Source organism: Coturnix japonica, chromosome 3, assembly GCF_054131305.1.
Source record: "Coturnix japonica strain WE chromosome 3, WE-NBRP24, whole genome shotgun sequence".
Classification (NCBI taxonomy): Eukaryota; Metazoa; Chordata; class Aves; order Galliformes; family Phasianidae; genus Coturnix; species Coturnix japonica.
In genome coordinates, this window is record NC_140665.1 from 45,521,754 (window position 1) to 45,547,777 (window position 26,024).

A 26,024-nucleotide genomic window follows, 5' to 3' on the forward strand; every position below is an offset into this window, starting at 1 on the left:
TCAAAGTTCTCATAAATAATCATGGAAATAAGTGTTCTCAAAGTCAACGGCACACAGAATTAACAAGTCTAATTCCCTCTTTTCACTTTTTCTTCACTTTAAATACGATGAAAGATATATGGTAAGATAATCTTGCAAACGTTATCAACAATCATAACTTTAAAGGTACAGGTCAGAATATGCAGTATAGCCATGCTTTTATGCTAATGGCTGTACAGCACTGTAGCATTTTTGAATGGGAAGTTGAATGGAAAGGCAGTTTGGTGCTTATATTATTTCTTTAAGTGAATGTTGATGCAGACTGTATATTTGGTTCATGTGTGACTCGTGTACACAAGATTAGATTTATTTTGATTACTACTCTAAATAGCATGGCCCTGCTTGCTTCTGTTGCTGAAAATTCTTGTCATCGGAATACCCTTGCTTATCTGAAAGCTTGCTTTTAGTTGACAAAAATGCATTCTTGGATAATGCCATTACATGCTGTCTACAGAATGGTTACTAAGGCAGTTGTAGCTGAACATTTTGGAAAGTACGGTGTCTCAGATCTTCAGAAATAGAGTCTGTTCTCACTTGCTCTATCCTAGAGCATTACCTGCTGTCTCTGTGAATATAAGCGCTGGTTAGGTTACCTAGTCAAATCCAGAGGTATTTCTTATCACTGGGCTCCTCTTCTTTCCTTCATAACTTCTTGGTGATGTTGCTCTTACCGTCTCTACCTTTGGAAAAGGGTGGTACATTTTTCATTGTGGAAATGAACATCCAACATGAGAAAATGAGTCTAAATCCAGATGTGCTCTTGATCGCTGGAGATCTTGGGATTACTGCACACCCAACGGAAAAATATGCAGGATATCTTAAACCTCTTACCAGCATTGTCCAGCAGTTAAGGCTTCTCATCCATCCTGATGCTGAATGTCTCCGGGGATGGGTCATCCACCACTCTCTGGGAAACCTGTTCCAGTGCCTCACCACTCTTATTGTACAATAAGAATCTTCTTCCTTATATCCAGTCTAAATCTCCCCTCTTCTTAAATCTCTCTGCTTTATTTTATTTGAAGTACAATAATACTGTAGTTTCTTCATTTCTCCCTGATTCTTTGGATTCTATGCAGTCATCACAGTCAGCACCTCTAATTGCTGAGGTGGCACAAACTCTGCTGTATTCTGGAGTTGAACTGTCTCAATTGCTGAGCACACACTGAAATATTAATTGATACTAGATGTGTTGTAGGGCTTCATTTACATTGGGCTGGATACACAAAAGAGTAGGAAGAGTTTAGGATTCTCACAGGAGACTTTTTCTGCAAGTTAGCTAGGAATGAAGGGGAGATGAACTTTATTTAATAAGTTCAGGAGAGGAAATTATGCCAGGACATAAAAACTAGCCTTGCTTGGGAGACTTCTAAATGTTTTTAGAAGATCCTAAAATTTTCCCTTGAATTAACCTTGTTAAATTAATCTGTGTATGCCAGCCAGACACTTTGAACTGGAAACAAATCTCTTATGAGACTACGGTAGTATTTGTGGTGAAGTATACATTCAGGAGAGAGAACTTCAAAGGGAATTAGTCACCAATTTTTAATTGCATTAAATTGCTTGGTTAACATGTAACTGTATTCCTCAAATATTTGTCTGTTCGTATGTGAATGTTCACTTAGACTGTAAAGAGTTCATCACTGTGAAGAAGTAGTAAGCCACAACAAAAGACTAACAAGGCTTAGTTTGTGGCTGACTGCTGGCTGCACGCTCAGTCTCTACTGTGCCTGATTTTGCGTGAGGGACTGTTGCTTTCTCATTTTGTGATTGGATTTTAATTTTCCTATTCTTTGAACTCATATATACTTAGTCTGTGAAAGCATAAAGTAACCTTGTGTTTGTCTGTGCACTTAGCTCCTCCCTACTAACCACTGTTTTCAAGAGGATACTCTAGTCATTACGGCAGAAAGCTGTAGTCTCCAGGCATTTCAGCCTGCCTGCCGTATTCTTTAGCATGCAAACACTCTCGGGGCATCAACAGCTCTGGAGACAGTCTAGCAATTAAGCAATTGCTGCCTGAGGCTCCAGACCAACCGTTTCTGAGAAGACAGGGAAAAAATTCAAGGTTGCTTTTGTCAAGGGCTGTTATTCTTGATCCTAGGCTCATTATTCCAAGCCACGTGCCTATAAGTATGCATGTTTTCTGCATCTCAAAGGCTTATGATGCCTTTGGTGATTTCTTCTCTGCAGCACCTCAAAAGCAGACACCTGTGATTCCACAGGCTTGGTGGTGCCAGAGCTGGTCACCTTCAGATCGCATAACTCAACACCGAAGCTGCTCAGAACATTGGCCAAGCTGATAAGTTAGTTCAGGGTTGGAATATCTGCTAAACTTCACGAAATATATGATATTCATGTAGTTTCCAGCTCCAGCTATTAAGTGATAGTTGTTAGTTACTTACAGTAAGACTAGCCAGTTCATCTCAAGGAACTTTTCATGCTCTGAACTGGGAGTGGGAATTGTGTGGGAAGCAGTACCTCACTTAAATCATTCTGCAAATAGCTTCAATTGTGTCTCTAAAAAATAACTCTCATTGGCCACATGAGAGCAGCTATTAAAATATAGCAGTAGCCTGCCCTCCCAGATTGTCCTTTTCCAAATAGTATCTGTGATGGTCAATGCAGTTAAAGCAGTAACAAAACTAATGTCTCTTTTACTTCCTTTATGCTGGAAATCTGACAAGGGTTGGATGTGCTCTTGCCTATTAATGTCATGTCGTGCCTTCACAACCTCAAGTTGTCTGACATCTTCACATTCAAATGAATTATTTCTCTGTTCCCATTTTTGTTGGTATTTTTTTCTGTATGCCAAAATACTTCCTCTGTGGCTCACTCAGCAATGTCTGCTGAGTAATATGCACACTACTTTACTTGTTCTCCATTGTGCCCTACTGAATTATCTGTCACTCTAATTATTTGTGTCCTCATGGGAGGGCACAAATCCTGTGACAACAGGATGTGCTCATAGCAAGGTGAACTTAGCCTTTCTCTTTTTTAGTTCTGCTAGGAGCTCTGCACTTTCCCTGCAGGATTCCTGTGGTTTCTTTCTTCTTTGGTGGTGTAGCCATTATTTGAGGCATATAAGGAAGAGAGTTAAATTCAGGTTTACAGTAAGGATGGTTACGTCTACAAGCAAAAAATTCAGGAATTATTTTGAAGGTTGTTAGAGAGGTTTGTTTTAGATTTGGTAGAATCAAAAAGCATGAAAACTACATAACAATACGAAAGTGCAAGCATATTTTTGGGGTATGGGAAAGAAATACTCATGGGAGAAAGGAAGGACTTGATCATGCAGATTCTGGATAGGAGAAAAGGGATGTTTGACAAAAATAGACGGAGATTAAAACAGCTTCATCATTATGTACAGCAATTGCAGTGCTAGAAAATAGTGGTAGCTGTGGGCAATGAAGGATTGCATAACAAAGGCAAATAAGAAAAAAAATGAAGTAATATTGTGAGAATGAAGAAAGATTTCTTGTAAGACAAACATGAAAAAAAGAGGAAAATAAATGCAATGTGGAGGAGATTGTTTTTAGTATACTTACAGAAATTGTGCCATAACATTTTCTGTCAAAACTGTGTAATAAACAGCTAAACTAATGATTCTTAAAAATAAAAAGATTGTAGCAAGTTGAATTGGAATGCACGGATATGCATAATATGAGCAGTTAATATTTATAACCTATGAGTGTGGATGGTTGGTGAGCTGTAGTAGCCTAAAAGCATTTTAGTTTGTGGCTCTGATTGTTTCCCTCTATTTGCTGCCATCAGAAATACAAATGTAGGTATTTCTAAGAACTCATCTTCCTGTATCAGGACAAGGCTGACTCAGTTGCATCAAGGTTGTCGGCTATAAGGTTGTGCTATATGGAGGTAGGGTTATGGTGGTTAACAGTGAGCTCTTTGAAATAGCTCCATGCTTAGAGAATGGGAACTTCACTTGTCTTCTGCTTTTCTAACTTTTGAAGGGCATCCATTGTCAGAAGCTGGCAAGGTGTCTGGCTTTTTTGATCACAACAACACACGGATGAGTTTCTTGACTGACTGATACTTTAAGCCTAATGTTGTGGCAAAGCATCCTCTTCATGCTGGTGCTAGATACTGCTACTAAATAAAGATGCAAAACAGTTACTCTGTGATTTACTTTGATATTAATACTGAAAGGGATTTAAAATTTATAAATTCTGTAAAATTTTCATTGCCAATGAAGTCAGCGGTGAAAGTTGCTTCAAAACTTCATTTTTTTTTCCATCATGATTCATGTCTGTCTTCTGTGGATTTTGTGTTTTTCAGTTGTTTTCAAAACATGAGATATCTCTCTGTAAGTTCAAAATGTACAAACGTTTTGTAACTGTCTTTTAAATCTCAAATCTGTTTCCAGTTATTCACAGTGACTCTTTATTCTCTTGCCTGCTTGTCAGTGTGAAGAAAACCTATGGCAGTTATTTCCTTGGGAGATCTGCCTTGGGCTGTAGGATTCTGACATTGTCATTCTCATCAATTTAATTCTCACTTAAAACCAAAAGGCTTTTGGTTTAACTATAAAGCAGCACGTTTCTGGACACCTTTCCTACTTGCACATTAAAATTAAAATACAATTGCAGGATCCCATATTAAGCTTTTTAGAATGTGAAGGATTAAGGAATTGTTATTTTCTGTTGATCTTGTGAAACCTTATATTCATTGCATTTCCTCCCATCTGATACTGTGAGTACCTGTTTCCTTTCTCAACTTCAATATCCATATACACCTGCCTGTCCTAATGCTTCATTGCAGTTAAGTCCTTAGATTTGGAGAAGGTCATGGTATTACATCTGTTGTATTTTTTGTATTGGGTTGAGTAAGCAAAGAAGCTGTTAGGATGGAAATATACTCGAATTCTTACAAGTAAAAGTAAAAATGTTGCATATATTAACGTGCATTAGGATGTGTACACAATTGGTCTGTCAGAAATTTTTCACAGATTTGGATTCTCTCTGGCTTGACATACTGAAAGTTTTGTCTGCTACCTGAACAATTATGTTCTGAGAGAAACAGCTAGAATGCATAGAAGTAGCCTTGCTTCTAACCTAAAACTAATCCACAGTCTCTTCTCTCTCTTTTTTATTACTTCTGAGGCATACGTGTATGAACATTTTTTAGCACAGTCGTTTTGTCCATTCTTAAGGTACACATAAGAATGCTTAATTTCTCAATGACTGTTCAAAGTGCTGCATCCTTTTAGTGAAGCCTTTACATGACATGTTACTTGAATGAAATGATGAAAGGAATAAATAATTATTGTACTTAAAAATAACACTGTATTTTTAGGGAGGCCATACAAAAAAAAAAATTGATTTGGCAATGATTATTTTATGGTATCCTCTATTTAAATTATTGTTTGCGAAAAACGGGTTGGAGTTTATATTTGTAACACTGTGAAAACTAAACTTTCCCTATCTAAAAGCCAGATTAAAGTAAGGCAAAGTTAACACAAGCAAAGTGTCTAACAGGGAGCAGTCCTCAGCATGACACCTTTGAGTAACAGCGAAGAGGAAGGTGGGTGTGCTCAGGTGCAGGCAGTGGTGTGTCAAGGTCTGTTTGGAATTCAGAGCTCTTTTCAGTGATACTTGGTGTGTACTTAAGGTAGGCACATGTTCGTCCTGGTCAATTTGAGAATTACTGTAATTTTCTTTTACTATGCTGCTCCATGCCTTGTAAATTGCTTTACAGCACAAAAGTAATATAATATAATGCCTTTGTCCCTTCCAGGAAGACTTTTCATCCCTGAAAGACATAGTTGACTGCCACTGAATAAATCCCATGCTATTGTTAAAAGAACTGAGGGCTGAACATTTGTAACTTGTCTTTCCTCACAGCATCAGTTGAATTCTCTTTCTTGTTAAATTTGGCTAATGCTATAGTGATGTTAAGAACATGCCTGAGAAGCACTTACATATTTGGAGGCTAATATTTTTGTACAATGGTCTACAGGTTTAAGAGGCCTTGTCTTTTTGCAACCCCTTCTCTGACATCTCTTCCAAGGCTGTTAGTATTCAGTTGCATGACTGGGAATAAGGTCTTGTGAATTCTCCTGTTTGGTGGGAAATTCTTAGAGGTTTTTTGCTTGTTTTTAATAAAATAAAACATTAAACAGCATACTCACGTATGTGCACACCAAAAAGTAGGTAATAGCATGAATACAGGCAATATCAGATTTATTGGATAAAAAGAGCGTTTAGAGAGATTTTAATCACACCATATTCTGATGCCTACATTATAGGTGTGATGACATTACTGTGTCTGTGTCACTGCCTCTTCCAAAGCTTCTGTTGTTTCTGCCCAACTATAAAGAATAGCTGCAATATAACAAGATAGTGCAGTGCTAATAAATGACGGCCCTATATTCTCTCTGTACTAGTGATTATATCCATTAGTGAATCCTAGTCTTCTTTGAATCCCAGTGAAATCTACAGAGTAACAGCTGTTGAATTATCTAAAGAAATTTTCTTTATTTTCCTTTCTGGTCTGCAAAATGCCCAAAGAGACTTTGTTCTCAGAACAGATATTTGATAGAATATTTCAGAAGAGTGGCTTCCTGTTCAACATGTCTTTTCCCTCGGTTTATGCTCATTATGGGAAATCATCTTGGCCTTTATTAATCCAAAAATTTGGACTGTTATTTTCTGTAAGGTGCCATAAAATTAAATATGATTCCACAGATACTAATATTGGATGAAATATCAGCATATGTTGCTGCCAAACCATCTCTGGAGTATTTGGTGGTGTATGGATGAATAAAATAGTGGAATCAAACTGTTAGCTCCTAGAGGTCATTCTCATGTAAGATGTCTGGTTATCCATTTGTACCAGGACTGGGATTCATCATTGCCTAATAAAGTTTTACATAGCTTTTTCAAAAATAATTGGGCATCCCTTCTGATACCATAGGACCAAACTATTTTCTAAGGATTCATGACATGGTACTACACCAGAAAAATTCCTAATGTTCTAATGCAGGCCTCGGTTTTAAGAAATGATCCTGCAGATTCTGCCTTTCTGCAGATGCCAGGATATGTTTTTGATGAATTTGCTGTAAGAATGAAAAGTTACCATTTATTTTTGAAGTTCCATGTGAATTTAACAATACTTGAGTATAGTTTCAGCAAAGGAAAAGGTTGAGAAATTCATAGATGTTATGGAAGTTCTGAAAAGTCACGTAGTCTTTCTGTCTGCCACTGTACCGTTGTTCTCCACAGGCAATTTTCCAGTAGACTGTTTAATTCACTTGTAAAAGAAGCCTGAAACAAATGGTGCTTTTGACATTTCTTATGGGAGGGTGGTATTGAATGAGTCTTAGGAGAGCCGTATGTATAATTTTTTTTTTTTTCAATTATATACAGTTTCATCAGAACTTTATCTTCCAGATAAAATTCAAGCAGGGAAAAATATTTTTTATTTATATTTATTCAGATAACTTCTGGCATTGTGATGATACATTCTTTTTCATGGTAAAAGTTTTATGCTTCAGTGCACAGCAACCGCCTATATTGCTATGTTCTAGAAGAGAACTGCTAGGTGAACGGTTTACATTACACAGTCATAATTTACAATGGTTAATATGAAGATGTTTTATCAATTACCTAAGCAAAACCACCTTGCAGAATGTATACGTTTTAGTTATTAAAAAGCGAGGGCTGTCTTAAATTAGTTATTGGAAATAAAGTGTTCAACAACACAAATTAATCGCTGTCATATCCTTGTGCATGCCTCATGGATGCTAGGTTGTGTAGAACATTTGTTTGGAAAAGGGAAAAGTGTTGTTATTATACCCTTAATTGAAACAGACGGTCAAACAAATCTTAATTTGAAAAGGTTTTTGCAGTCATAAATCTTAATGGCACCGTGTTCTAGTGGAGGAAAAACATCTTCATAACTGTATGACCTTGTTGCAGAGGGCCACATTCTAGGAGAGATGTGTGTTCATCAAACAATTTTTTTTCTGTTTCAAAGGTGATGATATTTTTGCCAAAGTACTACATTAAGATGCGCATTTTAGCTTTTGGTAAAATCATATCATATTATTCTCCTTACATTTTGCAATGATGAAAAATTTATTTCACTAGTATGTATGTTAACATTATCTCTCTCTGTTAATAGACATATTAACTTTTGTTTGCATTGTCACTGAAGATAGCACAAGTAGGTCAATATATTTTTAACAGAGATGTGAAGACCAATGTTCCATTGTCTCTTGGATGGTTAGGTTTGTGAGTATGTGACTGAACAGAATGAAGTAAAACAAACCGCAAAAGGAAAAATATGGAACTTATTCTGCAAAAACATCACCTGGGGAAACCCTAGAAACTAGCATGGTTTGCTGCTATCCAGCTGACCCAGCTGAAAGCTCACAGTGCAGTATTGTACCATGGAAGTAGCAGCTGTGATCAAGAAATGAAACAGTCTGGTTTCTGTGGCAGTAGGGTCTACTGAGCATGCCTACCTGTAAGTTAGCAGTGTCAATTAGCTGCCTACTTAGGCAATCTTTCCATAACATCTTGAGAAGATTTTTCTTTTTGTATACATTTATATGTAAAGGACAGTAATTGCTTTTAATTCCCACTGAAGGGGTCGGAATATAATGGAATACTGAGCAAATTAAGGGTTGAAATGATTAAGATATTAAGATAGCCTAAGGATAAGTTAGTGTGAATTTAAACTAATGAAGACCTGTATGGAAAATTAAAATAGATGAGCTGTAGTAATTTATAAAATTTCCTATATTTGTTAAAAAGCTACTGTTATTTTGAGTTTTACATCAATAGGAGGCAAGCAGCACATTTGAAAAAGATGAGGGTGGTATTGTATGAATTTATACAGTTGGTATATAGTTGGACTAGTTGGTCTGGTTGAGACTGTCATTACCTTCTGAGGCCTATCTCCCTTCCTTAGCTATATCCCAGAGATGCCCTGAAGCTGGTGCCTGTTGCCTGCTTAGTGCATGTAAGTGTAGAAAAAGGTGATGTCCCTGCAAAGAGCAGGGTTAAGAGTGTACAGGGTTAATAGCAGAGAGACAAGAGGGATGAAGGTTAAACTTAAGAGGCTGTAGAGCTGAGCCTTTGTCTGCTAAGGTCATTCCCATATATGAACCAAGCCAAGAGTCATGCAACAACCTGAGCTGGTTCTATTTTCATATTCATCATTGTATTCTGAAAAGTAATATTTAATTTCTTCAGAAAAGAAAACAGAAAAATCTCACAACTAAAGCAATTCAGAGCCAAGCAAAAGATTAGTGATGGTATTCCCTGGTAAATACTTCTCATCAGTGTGAACCTGTGCTTTGTCTGGCTTACATCATTACTTTGCACATCTGCTGACCCTTTCTTTGTGTAACAGGATGCACTTCCTACAGGTTTTCTCAAACCAAGTTTTGTAGTAATTTTAGTGTAACAGATTTTCTACTACAAAATGAAAATGGCTTGTAATAAACAGCTCAGCAGTATCACATAATTTTTTTCAGGTCACCTTTAAAGACAGACATGGTGTTCCTACTGTGCTACATGCCCCCAACAAACTGCTTCCTTAGCAGGAGCTCTGTTGTTTTATTGATAGCACAACTAACTACAGATAAATTCTCTGGTTTTGATAAGTCCCCGGTTACCTCCCTTATACAAGGCATGTCCTGCTGTGCTTCTCAAACATGAGATAATCAAAAAACAAACCAAAACCAATGCTAACCAAGAATCTTCCTTTCAGAATCCAGCTTTTGAAATAGAAATCTTATAATCAATTAGTGGATGAATGAAAAATAGCTTATTAATTTGCATTATAGCAGCGAGAAAGAGGAGATTTTGCACTAATTAAGGAAATGAGGTATGTTGGAGATAATTCAGCTTTGCTCTTTTAATAATGGGCTTAATGGTGTCATTTAAATTACTGTGTGGTATGTGGTTCAGACAACACCTAGAATTGCACATCCATGGAGTAGAAGAATAATGATTTTGTATGTGCATTATCCAACATATCTATACACAGGATCATGCTGTGATCTTGGAACATTTTTCTATTTAATCACACTGAAAATTGCACTCACAGTGAATAGAGAAATTTGAAAAGTTGCTGGCTTGATTGTATGTATCAGCTATACATAAAAGCTATATGAAGCTTTTAATGCTTCATTTTAGCAAAACTTTGTTTTAGGGCTGAAATGTAGATCAACCGCATGCTTTCTAATGAAACCTCATTGACTAAAGCTTACTGAATGTGGCTTGTATCCCATCTGTGTTTTTTGTGATGTTGTTGGAGGGACTTTTATACTGTGATAATAACTAAACAGCCTCTAAGTTTGCTCCTTCAGGAGCTCTTCAGCTGTACTGCAGAATATACTCAGTAGGTGTAACAACCTGCAGCTCAGAAACACCTTAAGGAAATTAAGGGGACTTTGATCCTGTCTTAGTAACAGTTCTGGAATAGCTGTGTTATTATAAGTGAAGTATATATTGGTGGGAGCTGTGGATTTTGAGTAAGACTTGTGGTGTTTTTGTATGGGTTTAATGTGTAACTGTTAGCTAATAAAGGTCATACATCATAGAATGCAAGTGTTGACTTTGCTAGTATCGCTTGTGGAAGAATCTCAAACAATTTGAATAAGTTTGCAGAAAATCTGGAGGATCATTTGGTCATTGAATGTGTTGATCAGAAAAAAGTGGGCATTCTCTTTCAGAAATAGAGGAACCTCACAGTCGTTGCAATCATATGACTTTTTCACTAAACCCAGTAACTTTGATTGATTATTTAGGACCCAAGAATAAGAAATATCAAGGCTAAAATGGCTCTTGTGTCCTCAGGAAACTTGTAAGAAGCTTTACAACTGTGTGGCATTTAAAACTGAAGTTTTTCCTTGTCCCAAGGGAAGAGAGCAGAGAAGTATTTTAGTGCTGTGAACTGCTGTACAAACTTTACTCCCCATGCATGTTTTGATGAAACAAATTTATTATGATTTGATTGAAGATAGGAAACATATGGATAGCAGATGATAATACAAGTTAGCTAAGCTACTTCTAGACTATTTTCTGCTGCTAAGAAAATTAACAAATGTCTGTTCAATTCAGACAGTATGAGGTTATCACATCCTGAAGATCAACACGTGCTGCAAACAGACAACATCCAAACCAGATGGACATCCAGAGAAGACATCCACACACGCTCTTCCTCAGCACATGCATTCCAAATTTTCATGGCTCTTGGCCGTAACTATAAAGTCATCCTTGATACACAGTGTATGAATGTTACAGAAGCCGTGTATAGGCTGCTTGGAAGTGACTTCTCATTTGCAAAGGCAAAGCAGATTATTGCTTGTTTGCATAAGATGTTATTTCTAATAATAATAATTTCTTGTCCAGGTAATGGGCCAGATATGTAACGTAAAATGTAACGTGTGTAATGTTTTGCACATTATGAGGACTGCTCCAAAAGTAATGCCTCCAATTTTATTATATTGGCCCATGGCATCAGAGGCAGATGGCAGTGGTATGACAGTAGATGTGGAACCTTCCCACCAATATGTGACAGAGGGCAGCAAAGGGGCAATCTGACAAAATGGCCTCTGACATGAAAGTGTGGATGAAGCAAAGATATGCAATTGCATTGCTTCATGGGGAAAAAATGGCACCTACTGCCATTCACTGATACTTGCTGAATGTTGATGGTGACTGAAGAGTTAATATGAACACAGTGAGGCAGTGGGTGGTGTGTTTTAGTAGTAGCAACAGCAGCAATGAGTCTCCTCCACTGGTGCAAATCTTTACGAGCACAGCATGCTGGCTCTTGTCCACTGCTGGTAAAAAATGCACTTAGTAGTGGTGACTACATTGAAAAACAGCGTTTTATATCTGTGAATTTCCTCTGCGAAGTAGTGTTATTGTGCTCTTTGTATCTGTTGTAGTTTCCATGGAAATAAATACAGGGTGTTACTTTAGGAGCAACCTGCATAGACTATGCTCCAGTGCATTTGAACTCACTGTGGTATTTATACAAGCGTAAAGTTTTCATTATTTACAGAAGTGATTATGTTGTGTAGTGTAGGAGCTGACCAAATAAATAATTGAACATGGCATTTTTTCCTCACAACCTTTGCTCTTGGCACATTTCTATATTCTGACAATTAGAAAACTCTGCCCTTAGCTACTGCTGAAAAAATACAGAATGTGTTTACAAGCATCTTCATTTCCGTCAGCCTGAATGTGATGCATACTTAATTCAATCATTTAGGCTTTGTGCACTGGTAGTACTGTACTGTACTTTAGAGAATGGAATTTATTGTCTGCTTTTCAAATGCTCACATCTGTGTTTTTTTTCTACATTTACCTACGTTGTACAGATTATCTCAACTTTTGTTCTGTGTCCCATGACTCCCCAGGGCTTTTGCTTCAGGGCAAAACCATAACTGCTAAGGCTCCTTGTTTAAATTAACTTGTTTATAGAGTTGAGTCGGCAGACTGAGTAATGAAATCCATATTCTGACTGTTTAAAAAAGATCACTTCTCATTGCAAGATTGACAATAGCAGGACTAGAAGAAATGGATCCAAGTTGAAGGAGGGAAGATTTAGGTTGGGTGTTAGGGGGAAGTTCTTTACTAGGAGAGTGGTTAGGCCCTGGAACAGGCTGCCCAGGGAGGTTGTGGATGCCCCGTCCTTGGAGGTGTTCAAGGCCAGGTTGGACGGGGCCCTGGGCAACCTGATCTAGTAAAGGTGTATGTTTGGTGGCCCTGCCAGGCAGGGGGGTTGGAACTACATGATCCTTGAGGTCCCTTCCAACCCGGGTCATTCTGTGATTCTGTGATTCTGTGTGATCTGAACCTGTGTATTATTTCTGAAGCAGTTGTATAAGGAACTGAAGCATCAATATGGTGAGCAGCCCTACATGCAAACTAGGCCAAATTGTGCCCCAGAGAGCAGTCTGGCTTCTGTAGATGCAAATCAGGGATACAAATTGTAAGCTTTGTATTACATAATTCTCAGCTTTTGCAATTAAAGCCCTAAATGTTTGTCAGACTGCAATCAAATGCAAAAAGTTTGATAACAAATATCTGCTGTTTCTGGATAGCTGCACCAAGAGGTTGTGAGCGTTCCTCAGCTGGGACAAAGTGAAGTGGATTTATCTTTCACTACCATGGAAATGTGGCTCCAGCTAAGCTGCTTCACTTCACACTCAGTGATTGAACAATGCAGGTCAGCAAAGTAACTTCAAGCAGCATGGCAGTGACACAGAGATGAGGAAATGCAGGATCATAAATTGCTGTAGGTGCTTGCTAGGTGAAATGCATCTGATCTCTAAAATCTATATTCATTTAGTGAAGCCAAGGACTCATTGCAGCTTGTGTCTGAGTGACCGTACTCAGTTTAATGTGTTTTAGCTTAGAACATTTCAAAAATTGGGTTTTGAAGATGAGCTTGATTTTTCATTTTAAAACAAGGGCTAATTTTTGAAGTTCCACTTGTTTCTTTACCTGTATTATTAGGTCTGTGCGTACACATGCTTGCAGATATCTAGTCATTCTAGAATGAAGATCTTATACACTTCACAAAGTGATTTCCAATTTTCTTAACAAAAGCCTTCAGTAATGTGAAAAGTATCACCCTGTGTTAATTAGAACATGTCAGGCTGATAAACTTACTTTTTATTTCAGAAACTCAGGTCGGTGTTACAGCCATCCTTTTGCTGTGTCCGTCTGCCTGTTGCAGTAAATGAAGGCAACAGCTCTGTGACTACCACTCGACAGCTGGTATAGAGCAACAGGCTCAAAGTTGTCACTGTGCAATTAAGGACATTTGATTGCAAGACATTTCCCTACCACTGTGATAATTTCTACTTCTTAAATCACTATGGAAAATAAAGGGAAATACGTAAGGCATAGGGAGACCTTATAGGTCTCTTCCAATACCTGAAAGGTGCTTATAGCAGGGGCTGGATTGGTCTCTTCTCACTGATGACAGGGTGAGGGGAAACGGCCTCAAGTTGTACGAGTGTAAGTTTAGGCCAAAACATCAGGAAAAACTTCTTTACAGAAAGGGTTGTTAAGCACTGGAATAGGCTCCTCAGGGAGGTTGTTGAGTCACTATCCCAGGGTGTGTTTAAAAACCGCTTGGATGTGGTGCTCAGGGACGTGATTTAGCGGAAGGTTGTTAGAATTAGGGCAGTATAGTTAGGTCATGGTTAGACTTGATGGTCTTTAAGGTCTTTTCCAACCTGTGCAATTCTGTGATTCTGTGAAAAGCCTATGAAAGTGTGGGGGCAAAAGCTGAGAAGAAAATCTCTGAAGAAGATAAAGAAAGAAGCTGCTACTGCAGCTGTCACAGTGTCACATTTATTAATGCTCATATAATGAAAGGAACAGTTTTACTTATATAACGTTCTAAAATGCACTGGAATTGCATTGTCTGACAATTCTTTCACTCAGTCTGATCTTCCAACTACAAATGATTATAATGTAAAATGGAACAAACCTTCAAGGTCACACAATTATTATAAGGATGTATTTGAACAGTCTTCAAAGTGTTCAAAGCTGATGTTCAGAATTACCTTTTGAGTAGTTTTTAGAGATGTAAACATAAGAAATGAATGTGTATGTCTGCATATAGGCTTATCTGTGGGCTTCTGATGAGTGCCTGATAGTGGGAATTTTAACCTGATGGCAATTTTCATCTTCACTTACCTACTTCCAACATGGAATGCTCTATCATAAATAACAGACTATGTTCAAGTATGTTGATAGTAATTGTAGGGTAATGCACTTCATGGTTTTACAGCGAGGTATTAGACTTCACAAAGCAACTGCATTGTTTCACATGCATCCTGTCAGAACCTACGTAACTTGATTCAATAGTAATCATCAGTAGGAGGAATAGCACTCTCTTGGGATGTGAAGATTTGATTGTAAATCATAGTTTTCTAGTGTTTCACTGCAGGAGCTAGGAATGTCAAACTGTATATATTATTTTTGTTTAATTTCCTGGAGGTGTCCAGAATTGTTATTGTAAATCATAAGTAATATGACTTAGCAGCAGTACTTCCTGTTCAGGTGAATGCTTCAAGAGTAGTCTAGTGAAAACCTCTCTCACCTAAAAATCTGAAGGTGTCTGTTCAAGCTCTAAGGCTTAGGCATGGAGATGAGAAGCAGTAAATAGAGAGTTCATAGAAGTGAGAAGCAGCCCTTTGCAAGGTCAGCACAGTCAGTTTAAGAAAAGACCATGAGTGACAGGATGATGGCTGCAAGCATAGACTGTTCTGGACAGCTACCTTTATATCCTTACTCTTGTTTTGCCACTTGCTTCCTGGTCTACATAAGGATTTTGCACAAACCAGTCAGCATACATTCTTGCATGAGTTTATGTTCTACTTCCAATTTTTTACATTCTCTTAAGTTGGAGAAGAACTTCCACAACATCCTGGATGTTTTATTACCTTTGGAGAAATTATGTGCAGGTTTGAGGGAAGGAAGTGAAAAAGGAATGCAGATGTGAGAAGGGCTGGAGGCATTCTTTGTGTGGCAGAGCAGACAGCCTGCCATTGGGCATGAAATCACTCTTGATCCTTGTCTCCTCTTCTTGTTGTCAGAGTTGAGGATAAGATTGGTTATGGCTTAGGTTTGGAGTAAAGCAAGGTTAGTGCCTCTGGAATTTATATAATTATTCCGTGCACTGTAGAGAAAAACACCTTACTCTGAAGCCTAGATTCTATTCCTAGAGCAGTGCTCAAGCATTCAGTGTTACATTACCTAATGTGAAAGCCATACATTTTTGGTCCATGTCTACAAAGGTAATCAGTTCTCTTTTGATTGGGTTTTAGGTTCTTTAGCTTCCAACCTTTCTGCACTTCACATCTTGAACTCCACGGCATGTCAACTTTTTCACACTTCAGAGCAGTCATAAAAAAGAAGTATGTCAAATCTATAAAAATTCAAATAATGAGGTGTGAACAAGGCCCCAGCAATATTTTGCAGAAAGGTTAAGAGAGAGTGGTTGTAGAAGGAAAAAAAGGCACTGATAAAATGTTGTAAAATACTGAAAGGAGGAAAAGCACTCTGAAAATTTGAGAGGCTCAGTGAGTTGATTTGGTTAAGTGTTTCACAGAATGCTGCTGCAGTAATTATGACATCTAAGATTGAACAGATAATAGCAAACCTGAATCCAGCTCGTAGGATGGTCCTTCCATGAATATAATGAAGCCTTTGCCCCAGTAGGAGTAGGCCAGCTGACCCAATTTAGCAAAACATCCATCCCCGATGCATAAAGCTGCAGGTATTTTTCTGTTGGCAGAACATTAGAAATTGTGATTGAGAGTGTATATGCCAAATTTCAGAGTCTAAATCCTTTGGAAAGACCCAGCACAACAGGAAGAGTCTTGCAAAGGCTTTAGGAAACAGTTGCAACAGACAAAACTGTAGTTATTCTCAAAAATCTTTGTGCTAAAAAGCAGAACCTGGTTATTTCTGAGCTTATAGGCAATAAAAATGGTATAAGTTACCTCAGTTGGGGCACTTCTGTCATCTAAAAACATTAATTCATAGATGTAACCACTTTTCCTCATTGGTCATTAATTTTCTTGAAGTGCCCTGTGCCAATCATCACTCCATAGATTAAAAATAAATACATAAATATCTTAAGCTAAGAATCAGCATTGATCCTTATGAGTTGTGATGATGCTAAGAGAGTCATTTTGTTTCTCAACAAATTTAGGCTTTAATGTAGGGATTTTTCTTCTGTTTTATTTTCTCTAGAAGATATGTTAAAAAAAAGTAATGGATTAATTACTCTAATCCAAATGAATAGGAGGAGTGCTGACCCTTACCCTCCTCCCCTCTGAATTAATTTGGCTGTTTCAAAACAGACATACCCTTGGCTTTATTTGGCATTTGGTTTTAGCAACTAATCTGCTGTGAAGTTGGCCTGTCACTCTTTGAAGGAGTATTTCATATCCCATCAGTTTTGCTCTTACATAATGATACAGGAAACAAATTATATCATTTGTGAGTGAGAAGGGCACAAAGACTTGTGTTTTGTTTTGAAGTGCTGTGCCATGGTTACTGAGCAGACATAGCATTGTTGTAGGCAATGAGAACAAGGTATCCCATAAAAATATGTGCCATATTTGTATTTGTTAGGTTTGTGACTGCTTTATTCTGTTTCCATAACACATGGAAACATGTTTATGCTTAGTCTTGCAGTTTAGAGCAAGGGATACCATAATAGGAATGACATGTTGAGATTCAACTGATCTATGGATTGTACCACAATAAAGCAATAATCCATCTCCCCTGTGATGGTTCTAATTTTTTATTCAGCTGTGGCATTCCGTGCCATGCTGTTTATCTTGTACTTTCATTCACTCTTGTATCTGATAGTTGTGAAATTGGCAGATGGTTTGTGATGCTTTGCTGGGAGTGGCTGTACCAATCCCTGTGATTAAAAGGCTTGCTGATTTGCTTACCCAGAAGGATTAATGGCAGGCAGCAAGGGCTTTGTTTGAAAAATCCATGCCCCATAACTCAACTAGGGGACAAAAATGTAGACTGGAAGTAATCCAGTATTACAAATGCTTTATGGGGAAGCTTTGTACAAAACTTACTGACTCAGCAGCTGGACATTTCCTGATGAGATCTGAACTATCAAGTAAAATGCAGCTTCACACAGTTTTCTCAGTCATTCCATGAGAGTAATGTTCAAGTTTTTAAGCAGGTCAGCAAAAGAACTGAATGACATGTAAAGCTTTGGAGGGCTGCCCTGCATAGCTTGCTTCTGAAAGCTATGCATGAAATGTGACCTTGACCCTTCCCCTCCTACCTATGCAATTCAAGATTCAGAATCATTGCTTCCTTTTATTTAGCAAATTTAGGTGGAAGAAGGTACGCCTGAGCTTAGATGACAGACACTTCTCTCCACAGATAAGCACAAAGTGCTTCTATGCATGCTGAAACATCTATTTTGTGCCCAAGAAGTTGAAATGGAGGTATTTACTTTGCATTCTTAGTTTTTTTAGTATTGTACTGCTTAGTACTAAGAATAAGCAGTCTGTGTGTCTGTATTATAATCCTAATAGGCTGCAGGCAATTAAGAAATCTTTTCTCAAAACAAATGGCATTCTTCGCGTATTTTACATAACTGCATTATCCTGATTTTGGCATCCTTTGTAAGTTTCAGGTAATACTGCATGCAGATTGAACCAGCTCCATTTGTTTACAGTTGTTCCTTGTGATAACTTTTCATTTTTTATGTTGGTTATGTGGTCAGAAACTTCAGCCTGATCAGTGTAGTTGTATTTCCCTGTTGCAGGGAAAATGAGAATCACCTTGTAAGAGATTAATTCCACGTCTCTTTGAATCTCTCTCTGATTTCTGTCCTGTAGATCAAGAGTCAGTCTTTTATCTCAGCTAATCCTCTTGGAGCTGCAGACAGCTTTCCAGCCTTAGAGCCTCCATAGACTCTCACAAGGTTTAATTTATCTCCTGTCCTCAAGCTTAAAGTATACACGTTTTAAATAACAAACTTGTTGGTCTTACCTGAGGTATGACTCTCTGCTGTTACATGCAATACACTCACACAGTTAGCTTTCTCTGCGTGATTACTAACAAAAAGACATTGAGAATATAAGAATCTGCTGCTATCAGATGATTCTCTGCAGGTTTTTCCAGCAGCCATTCCCTAAAATACTGTGTGGTTTAGATTCCTAGCAGTTGTCTTCCATATGTTTGTATACTTTAATCTTTCTGCTCAGATTATTTTCTGTAATTTAATTTCCTTCCTGGTGCTAGATGCTGCTCAGAAATCACTTTGGATCACGGTGCTTAGGAGAAAGACCCTAATTTATGGATGTATTTTCAGTCACTTCTGCTTAACGTATAATATACTTCTTCATGAACATTTCCTAAGTATTCTGAGGAATTAATGAAATAATTTAGAACTCTGTTCCTTCTGTTGCGTATTACTGATGATATTGACCAAGTTAGTCAATTGTGTTCTTGTCTACAGAATTTGAGATCCAGCTGGAAAACCCATCTGATAGAGCAAAGATAAAATTTTCAAACAGATCCAAATAACCTAGTCCTACCTGCAGATGAGTTAAAAATAGTAATAATAAAAAAAAAATACTTAGGACTCTAAATTTTATTGAAAGTACTCACACATTCTTTTGCATTCTTTTCTATGCTAGATACAAATCCTGGTATTTTAAATGCGCATATTTTCCATATTGTCTCAGCGTTCTCTGGAGACGCTGCGTGTAATCTGGTTTTAATTAGATCTGTGTTAAAGGGAGACAGTCTTTATCCTATGTGAGCAACTAGACATATGTTGAATGTTTTAAGAGCAGTCTCTGACTGCTATAATTATATATGTGATTATTTATGATCTTTTTCCAAGTTATATAAAAAAAAAAACATCCAAAATTAGCCTAGCACAACTGAGGCATGACACTAATATTGTTCTGCTCTCAGGCAATAGATGGGAATAAACTACTGACCCCAAGATGTTCATCTGAAGAGTGAATGATCTTCAGTGTTCATTTACCTAAAATTCAGTGGCAGAGGAGAGCTTCACCAATCAAATAATTTTCTTTTCACCAAACTGTGGTGTTCTTTTCCTATCCAATTTGTATTTCAGGTGTACATCTAATGAAGACCTGTAGAATATCCAGAAAGAATTCTTAAGTGGGCTATATCCCTGATTTTAGTCACAGAGCATATTCTTTAAGCTTGGGGAAAAATATCCCTTTCAGAGGTTTAATGTTCCTATTGACTTAGTGAATAACTGTATTTTAACAATGATCAGACCCTTTTTCTGGGATTATACAATGATACCTTGTTTTAGTGTGCTATTTCCATTGTATAAGGTATAAAAGACTCAACACTTCACCTCTCTGTGCTGAATAAATATTCACCCTAATATAAAAATAAATATGTTCCCTGGAGTGTAAATACTATACTACTTAGGTGTGCTGACTGGCATAAGTGATAAAGTTGGAGGACAGAAAAAAATGGAACTGCCGTCTTGTGAAGGCCTTGACTAAAGGAGGAGGTAAAGAGGCTGGATCTTACGTATTCTGTTTTCTCCAAGATTAACATTAAGTTTCATTATCCTCTCCACAGAGTTCTGGTCTTCCATAATTTAAGCCTTATTGAAATTAAGCCTTATTCAAAGCCAGATTGCGGGTAAGGAAGAAAGTAGGAATCATAATGAGGTAAATTCAGAGGCAGCAGTTACAGAGGTGAATTAAGACGTGGCTTCATTCAACAATAATGCAACGTCTTCTGAACACATTTTTATATTTTTAAGATGTTTCAAATAAAACAATGGAAAATGTGTATATGCACATAATCATAGAGATGTTAAACTGGCAATTCTACATTAGTTTATTTCATATCTGAGGTTTCAAAAGTCAACATGACTTTCTATACTGTGTTTACAAATATTACAGTGTAAGTAGTGTTTAGTGAATATCCAGTGTTATTCATATTTTGAAGATATACAAATTGCAGTATCTCAAAAAACTCCAAGAAGCAACTGATGTTCCTAAGGGGGAGCCTGTAATATATAGTGAAGGTGTCTTTCATTGTAGATAAAATTTAAAAAAATAAAAAATAAAAAAATTAAAAATTAAAAACCCAAAACACGTATGTTGAAATAAACACTATAAAAATAATGTTAAGCAGTGGAATATTAGGAAGTATCATAGGGAAAAGGAAATTCTATATACATTATTAGTACTTATCCTACTGTATTGCTCAATAATTTCAATGACGAATAGATCATAGCGATCAATGTAAACAGGCAAAAGAGATCACGCAGAGCACTTCACAGTGTAAAGATTAAAAACAGATTGGAGCCAGAAAAAGAAAGAACTTATGAGGAAATGAATGGGGGAGAAAAAAGACCTGGTTTTCTTCTGTATATATATTTATTCTGTTTCCTGACTTTAATTAAGTTCTGGATATATTTTTCTTTGTTTCTGTTTTTTTTAACATTTATTGTACTTGCATTAAAAAAAACAGAGTATGTCTTGCCACCTGCTTTGTTTGAGAGTTATTTGAAGACGTGGTTTAGAATAGGTAAACATACTGTAGCACACAGCTGTATTTTTCCATTTGCACTTCAGTTTTTTCTGAGATGAAAGCTTGGCTCTCTCCTGCCATGTTCCTTGTATTTTTGCCAATACTGGCTTTATACCCTGATCTATCAGTTATCCCTGTTTGGATCTGGATGACGCAATGATGAAACAGAGAGAGAAATTGTTTCCTAGCATCAACATAACTCTTCCTTCTTGTATAATGACATGACAGTTTAATGGGTTGTCCATAATTAAGTAGTCTTTAATGACTTTTCTTGGGATAGAACCAGCCTTAGGCTACAAAAGATGGCCAGTCAGATGCATTTTTTTCAAGTGCCTTCAAAAATCTTAAAAAACAAACAAAACAGAGCAAAAAAATGAACAAGCCCAAAACAAAATAAAACTCAACAAAATACCAACCAAACCAAACCCTAGATTTAGTTCTTCCAATTGGTTATTCAGAGAGACAAAATGGGACTAGACTTGAAAAACAGGTATTTTGCATGTATTTCAACAGATTTTTTTTTTCACCAATTGACAATAATCAACAGACATGACACCCCACCACATACCAGTGAGATTCTTCCAAATAGAGGCTGAAGGTTAGTGTAAGCAAACAAGGAAAATGATGAATCTCACCTTTTTCTGCATGTGAGATTCTGATTACAGATTTGTTCAACTCTACTTTGTGAAAACAGCTCTGTAGATTTTTGCTATGAAATAGCAGATTTCAGTAAAACAGGAAGTTTGTATTTCAGATGAATACCAAAGAACTGGTGAAGTACAGGAATGACTCGTGCTTTGACTTTAATAGAAGATAATATGAATCTTTATGTCTTGTGTTGTGGTCATGAAAAGGATTTACTTTTTGTTTTGTTTTGAAATCGTAGCGCATCTCACCTTTGGATGTCTGGAGATACCATTTACAATAGCAAAGAAGGAATCAGTAGGCCTGTATATTTTTGGCTTTGTTTTGGTGATGTTGTTTTGTCTCTTTTGCAAGGTCAGCAAGTTGTGTGTGTTCAAAAGATTCTGTATCCAATTTAAACAGTCTTTGTGAGAATTGATAACTTCAGTCGGATGCGAAGTGAGTGATCATGAGATTGAAAGGTGAAGGTGGACTTAGAAGTACATACCCTCACCTGATTTGGTGGCTGTCATAAGGTTTTCTAAAAATCACTACATAAATGTTGCTTTTTGTTGATTTCTGAGATTGAACTCAATTGAGCTGAAGCATTTATTACATTGAATTGCAATGGGAGTCAAGGACCAGTGCATGTGAATAAGAATTAAAGAGATGCAAGAAAATAGTCCTAATAAAAAACCACAGCACTTGGATGCTACAGTTAGTTTGAATCCTGAATTGTTGTTGATGGGTTTCTCAGTCTTGTCAGTAATGATGGTCTCCCATGGTGCCAGCAAACAGTGAGCAATTTTCTGCAGTAGCTGCTGCGATTGTATTGTATTGAGATTAAATGTCAGTGTTGTCATGAGAAAAATATACAAAAGCTTATACTTGATTGTGTCCTTCCTACAGAAGAAAACCACCTTTCTGTGTCTGACAAACCACAGAACATTCTTTGCATGAAGAGTAACCTAAGCTAGTGTCAGCATTTGTAGATTGCATTTTGTTATGGCTAATATATGTTTTCTGTACATTACTTAAATCTGTATTTCTTAACAGTAACCCAGGGATGCTGGTGAGACAGAAGAAGGAAGTTTTTAAACTGGATTTATGAAGAAGTATTGGTGTAGATGACAGGTATTTAGGTCAGAGAGACTCACTTCTGTTAAATCTACTGCAGTCTTTTGTCTGAGGCATTTAGGATGACAGAAGTTCATAGCAAAGTGGCTCCGTAATGGAAATTTAACTATTTTCAATTATAATTAAATGTGATCTTAATTGTGGCAAAGTCTGGAGGCAATGGGAAGTCATCAAATCCAATTAAATTTAATCAGAAATCTTGGGAAGGATGCTGTTTAAGGTCTGTGTTCTTACAGTTGCTTTTGTGAGTGGTGAAAGAGATACACTGGCAAGTACTGCATACAAACCACTGACTGGAATAACTGAGAAAATCAGTTCATCAGAACATTTCTATCTTTATTATTTAGAGAAGGAAAATTTTCAGTATTAAGAGGATAGTGAATATCTGCACTCAGATACAGTTTAGAGAAGGTGGAAGTAATAGAATATCCAGCAACTCCACATCCTTCAGACGCGTCATCAGCTGAAAATGACTTTTTAAAAGGTGTTTATTCCTCATTGTTGTGTAGCTGACCACAGTCTGTAATTCATCACGTAACCCACTGCAGTACTTGAATTGGAAAGTGACAACAGTGGCACCAGTTTTCAAAGTCTTTCTGGGAAGTTGGGATTAATATCGGCCTGTGATCTTTCTAGGTGTTAGTCTGTGACAGGTAAATATAATTTTCAGGGAAATGAATAGAAACTGTGGTAAAATAGATTTAATGGACACGTGGATTAAAATGATTTACTGGGGAACATACATAGTGGCTTTTTAAATGGAGTGTTTGAGTCACAAAGCCACTGGAATTCTTGGAAATTTTCAGTAAATGTGTGGGCAAAACAGAGTGTCAGAATTTCCAGATAGCCTGCAAGAAATTATTTTTCCAAATGTTATAAGGAAATGAAATAACTCTAGGATTGCTGCCTATCCAATTCATTGTACGGATAGGTAGTTGAGCAAAAGACAGAAACAAAGTGTTAGGAATAGTTAATTCATGTAGCAGTGGATTCACTGCTGGAGTCTCAACTGGGACAATGATTTAGCATAAATGACCTATGAAAGAAAGGTCATGAGTAAACATTTCACTAAGTCTGTTGATGGGATTAAAATTCTTCCTTTGTAGGAAAGAGGGGCTTGAACAGAAGCTGGCAGAATAAGGTTTGGAACAATGAAACAGGATGGTCTTTTACCAGTCATGGAACTTACTGACACAGAACAGGACGTTGCCCTAGATTCGGGTCTTATGCTTTTTGACCAAATGGTGAATACGGGCCCAAAGAATTGTTTCAAAGATAGACCTTGCTTTGTTATATCACAGAATACAGCTTCCGTTTGCAGTACTGAGGGATAACAAATAGTAATCTCTGGTTTATAGATGGAGATTCTGTGTTTCACAGAGACCGTGCTGCTGCCAGTGCCTTTTGCAGCAGTTATATAGAAGTACTGAAAAATGCGTGATGTGTTCCTTCACTGGTACTTTTTAGATACCGAAGATAAATATCACAGGTATTATGCTCTCCTACATGAGAAAAGAATTGGAGAGGCTGAAGTTGAAGTTCTGGTAGGGAACAGCCGAAAGAGCAGGATTCTTCAAGTAGTAAAAGACAGAGTGCATTTCTGGACTGCTGTTTTGATGGTGGTGATATAAAAGACAAAGTTAAAAATATGAGAAACATACCAGCAAAGGTGGTTGAGTTTATTGGATGCCTGTGAGCAAAGTGTAGTAATAGCTCTCTGATAGAGAATCTCAGGAGCTGCCTGACTTATCAGGAGTAGCACTCGCTCAGTTTAAGTTTCATAGACTTGAGTGAGATTTGAGCAACCTCTCAGAATTCTATCAAAATAAATACTTACAAACATGTTTTGGGTGTATCTGATTAACTAGATTGAAAAAACTTCAAAAAAGTTAATGGATTTCTTTTTCCTTTGATATGAAAAGATCTGACAGCTTTAAAAGTGTACAACCAGAAGAGGAGCGAAATGCAGTGCCTCTTCTTTTTACTAATGTCAAGTCAGTCCCAGTTAATTCAGTGGAAATGAGTAATTAATCTTTTCATATGACACAGTGTGTCTGCTCTCTGTTAGTGCATGAAATGTATTTGTTGCATAACACTGCTTATTATTTTCTTCTAAGATTGAGTCCTTCAGTAATTTATGTTACAGCTTAGACAGGCAGTAAATATATACTCCAGAAATCAGTTTGAGATAAGTATTTGGAGAGTTGTACATGCTTAAGTGCTGTTTGTATAATCTTTAGGCTGCAGATGTATAGCATATGGAAAAAATAGAGTACAGTGGGTGGGAATCCTAAAGACCTCTGCAAGCTGATGAAACTCATAGCTGTTCATGCTGAGGAAATGTGGTTTCAAGTACATATTTCTGTTAAATATGATTTTTAATACGTTGTCTTGATTAAATATTAGCATAATTAAGGATGTTTAGAATAATTAATGTTGGTTTTACCATTTATCATGGATGCAGGCAGTCTTTATATCTCTGTGTGCCTACACTTACTGCTCTCCACTTAATGCATCTTTGGTTTAGCATCTGATCTTGGTAGTTGCTCAAATTCTTCTTCAGTACTTGGGGCATCTAAGCTAATCCTTTGAAGTGGAAAAATCCTATCCCTGATTTTTCTTCCTCAAAATAGTCATATTTTTCACACTTCTTTTTATCCGTGTTTTTTTCTCTTTCTTGGCCTTTTAGCTCCTTTTTTAAACTTCTACTAAGCATCTTGTTAATTCTTCTTCAAGCTAAAATTCTGTTCTTTTGTCTGTGGCCTTCAGGTATTTTTCTACCAAATCATCACTCACATAATCTCTAAATCATTTTCTTCTTCGTTCAGGGTTCTACATCTTCTTTCAACTCCTCCTTGAGAGATACATACTTATATACTCTCTCTCTCTTATATATATATATATATATATATATATATATATATATATATATGTACACCCCTCCTTTTGCCTCTCATGTATAGTGTTATATTTTACCTCTTCAAGATACCTTCATTATACCTGTTGTAAAAACTACAAGCTTGCATTACTACCCTGTATCATATCTGTAGCCTGGTCTCTCATTTTTCTTCCTCTCTAACCCTTCTAATCTTTGCAGTTAAGAAATATTTGCATTTTGTGCTTCTGCAGTGGACATTCCAA

General features: G+C 37.0%; 1 protein-coding gene across 5 annotated transcripts in view; it reads left to right on the plus strand.

Annotated features, from left to right (window-relative positions):
- Positions 1 to 26,024, plus strand: part of LOC107311550 (SAM and SH3 domain-containing protein 1) — a 482,619-nt gene that overhangs the window by 126,697 nt on the left and 329,898 nt on the right. The window lies entirely within an intron of this gene.